This window comes from Haliotis cracherodii, unplaced genomic scaffold, assembly GCF_022045235.1.
Source record: "Haliotis cracherodii isolate W230 unplaced genomic scaffold, xgHalCrac1.p SCAF_32, whole genome shotgun sequence".
In the NCBI taxonomy this organism is placed as follows: Eukaryota; Metazoa; Mollusca; class Gastropoda; order Lepetellida; family Haliotidae; genus Haliotis; species Haliotis cracherodii.
In genome coordinates this window covers 394,844-399,240 of record NW_027266289.1, presented here as the reverse complement: position 1 = coordinate 399,240, position 4,397 = coordinate 394,844, and positions in this window count along the sequence as shown.

Below are 4,397 nucleotides of genomic sequence, written 5' to 3'. Positions count from 1 at the left end.
GATGCTTAAATGTTTCTCACTTTCTGACAGCAGGTATGTACATCTCCTGCCCATTAGTTGTCATGCCAGAACAGCGTGCCGCGCCCACTTCCAGCTGTGACGCCTCAGTCGTGTTGACGTTGTACATAGACAGGTAACGTCGGCAGATGAACACCCCCCAGCCTGACGACAATGTGATTATTCAGTTGCTCTACTGGGTAATGGAACATACACACAAACAGACACAGACACACAAACACACACAGACACAGACACACAAACAGACACAGACACAGGCACACAGACACATATGCAGACACAGGCACAGACACACAGAAACACAGACACAGACACACAAACACACACAGACACAGACACACAAACAGACACAGACACACAAACAGACACATATGCAGACACAGGCACAGGCACACAGAAACACAGACACAGACACACAAACACACACAGACACAGACACACAAACAGACACAGACACACAAACAGACACATATGCAGACACAGGCACAGACACACAGAAACACAGACACAGGCACACAGGCACACACACACACACACATTCACAGAGAAGAGAGATAGATAGATAGATAGATCGATCGATCGATCGATCGAATATTTGGGTTATTCGTCTCTTAAATTTACCATCGAAGCTGATATATATTGGTAAAGGAGAGCCGGGAGACTATGTAGGAAGGAAACGAGAGAGAGAGAGAGAGAGAGAGAGAGAGAGAGAGAGAGAGAGAGAGAGAGAGAGAGAGAGAGAGAGGGTAAGGGAAAAGGGTAAAGAGAGAGAGACATACATACAGAAAGAGAGGGCTAGAGAGAGAAGGGGGCTGAGAGAGATGAGAGAGAGAGAGACATATAGACAGACAGGCAGACAGAAAGAGAGGGCTAGAGAGAGAAGGGAGCTGAGAGAGATGAGAGAGAGAGAGAGAGAGAGAGAGAAAGGCATATAGACAGACAGACAGAACGAGAGGGCTAGAGAGAGAAGGGGCTGAGAGAGATGAGAGAGAGAGAGATATATAGACAGACAGACAGACAGACAGACAGAACGAGAGGGCTAGAGAGAGAAGGGGCTGGGAGAGATGAGAGAGAGAGTGAGACATATAGACAGACAGACAGACAGACACAAAGAGAGGGCTAGAGAGAGAAGGGGGCTGAGAGAGATGACAGAGAGAGAGAAAGACATATAGACAGACAGACAGACAGAAAGAGAGACAGAGAAGTGAGGGGAAGGAGAAGAAGAAGAAAACAAATAGCAATAGAGAGAGAGAACGTTAGAGATGCAGGGGAACTGATCAATTGCCGAAAATTATTGACATTATTTTAGAAGGGGCACCTACCTTTGTCATCAACAACAAATGTATTCACTCTTGTCGAAAATTGGGCTATTCTCGTCGAGAACTTCCCATCGTAGCTGATATACATCATGTCCTGAGACGATCTCCTCGTACATGCACAGGTGTAGTACACACGCCTGAAACACATTCATTTACAGGCAGGTGAGCTCGAAGCCGTTTCCTTCAGAAGGTTGTTGGACGTGTACAATATATGTTAAACAAGAATATGTTACAAACCGAACTAAAGCTCATCTACCTCAAAACAAAGTATGTGCATGTTTATTATTGTATCGAGTTGTAAATAATATATATTAGTTGTAAACATTACTATTATTTTTAGAACATATATTATCAATAGTTAAAAGATCAAACCTGTTGAATTTGTCGAGGTATAGATGGCTACTTCTGGTAAATTTCCCTCGAACTAATTCTTCTGATTCACATTTTGAAGCATTACATCTGTGAAGGGCTTTGTCAGATAATATAAACACACGGTTGATGCTGCTGTCGATATCAAATGTAATCGTTCGGACTGAAAGCAAAAACATTTGTTTTAATTATACAAATTTACCCTAGTCTGATATATATCACAAAACGATCACTGTTGCAATGTACTCTGAATATGTTTACAAAAAAACTTTGCTGTGATCCTATGAAGAATAGTCACAGAACGTGCGAAATTACTTTGTCTCTTCTTCAACATTTAGCAGATATATACATATATAGAAAATATGCCGCCCAAAAAATAAAAAGTCAACCAGTCAATTTAAAACTAAAATAACAAGAAACTCACATGGCAATTTCCAATGATAGAATTTTTTTCCCTTCTCACTGTTCGCTTTTGTCGATGAGATAGATTTTGCATAGAGGGATCTTGTCCAGTATACAGTGTTTATTGTTTGGTGGTAGTGGACCTCATATATTGTGTAACTTATGGCGTAGGTGTCTATCTGGGTGGTGTGAACGATGCCCGGCCCTGACACAAACGTGAACTTACACAGACGGCCATTCCTACATACCATGAACAGTATCTGTAAAGAAGAAAAGAATCCGTCACATTGCCAACATTACATTACACCCTCTGATGCCACGGGGTGGCCAGTATTAAGAAACATAGCCACCATTCAAGATAACACTGCGCTCCGATTTAGGAATCATAAAACTTTCATAAAACAATAGGTTTTTCATTATCTATGGCAAGAAGATATATCTAATGTCAACCAGAGTCAAAAATGATTTCTAGGAATCAGGACCTATGATGTATTGATTTAAATGTTGGTCCATTCTAGATCTCAAAGCAGATTAATAATCAATTAAAAGCTGAACAGATGTTCAGAAAACTTAGTCACGAAATACTATAGACAAAACACCTATACATACATATATGATTATGATTTATATTATTTTAAGCAACAACATCAATGTGTTCACAAAATATTAAAATGCTACAATCATCAGAAAGTACGCAATTTAATGTTTGGGGAGAGAGATACAAAAGCGGGAATATACAAAATGAGCACTCTGATGTAATCAAAGCAATGTGAAACTTTGAAAAGGGAATCTAAGCATAAACATACTGGATGCTAAAATACCAGACAAATCCGTCGCTCATCTAAATACTCACAAAATACAGATACCGTCATTGTAAAAAAAATGGCACAAACCTCGATGTGGAACTTGACCAAAAATATTTGTTTGAAAACTGGTTATTTAAAATTTTACTCTTTAAATAGCAACATGAACTGCATCCGTAAAGATGTGTACGTTTTAACATGTGCGACCTGGGGTGACCACTGGAAAAAAGGGTATGCAACTAAAAGACCAAATCATGAGATCACTGTGCACAGACAGCAAATTCGAGTTCCAAAATGTCCTTTGTATAAATGTAAGCAAACGCACTGATGAATGCGGGAGTGACCGTTCCACTATCTCTCCGTTTAACAATGACAAACATTTACGTTTTGAAACATAACATATATCCTTTGGGGATTTAAGACCAAAATGAAATTCCAAAGTATAATTTTCAAAACTTCCCTTTGTAATTCAGTGAGTGTTTGTGCAATCACACCAAAATGAATCATGATTGTCGCTGACTATGACGTCAAATGTTTTTGACGTCACGAACTGTCGCAACGTATTATCATTAACTATGCAGCCATCGACGTCATATGACTGACGCGGTAGCGTCATCAACACGCAAGAAAAACAACATTCAAAATGTGACATGTCAAAATCAGTATTTTTGAAAAGAATTTAACAGTTGTGGTAATAATCATCATAGGAGAGTGAATATCACCTTTTTACCAGTTTTCAGAGGCTTGGCGAGAACTCGTCGATAGTTGCAAAGTGATGGTGGCTGAGCTATGTTGCAGGCGCCAGATGTAACGTCAAAGAAGAAGCAGTCAGCCGATGTCCTCAAAGTTGACCAGACGGCGCACCCAACCAAAGAGGAGCTGTTATGAGGAGATCCCGCGCTTCCCGACTTGACCATCCGTGTCTGAGTTCTCGTGTACAGGAACGTCACAGTGTGAGAGTTCACACAAAGTGTTTCAGCTAGAAGTATGATGACCACGGGTAAATTCGCCATGGCTCGTCGCAGCACAACCACGTCCTTCCTCTGATCAAGTAGAGTATATACAATCTGACTCTTGACAAGGATTTAATCTCAACCTTAAAGAAAATTGATCATTTCTTAAAAATTCCAAGGATTTTATTTATGGGACAACAGCTGTATTGATATTTCCCAGTGACATTCAAGAATATGATGTACAGTTAGTTTTTCACATTACTCTGCTGCAGAAAATCAAATGTTGACTTTACTTCAATTTATTAATGTGACGATGTGCTGGTGTTGGGAAAACAATGGCACATGTCTGAGGCTTTTAATTCTTTGTGAAAATAAGTTCATTGGCAAGACGACTGCTAATTAAATTACGCTATACTATATTTAACCAGTAAGCCACACATTGATCTTCATAAGGAAATCCCTCGCAACAACCTTTGGTGTTAGACCATAGTGTCTCCAGTGTAGCAAAATTCACGTCAATGCGTTTGTGTATG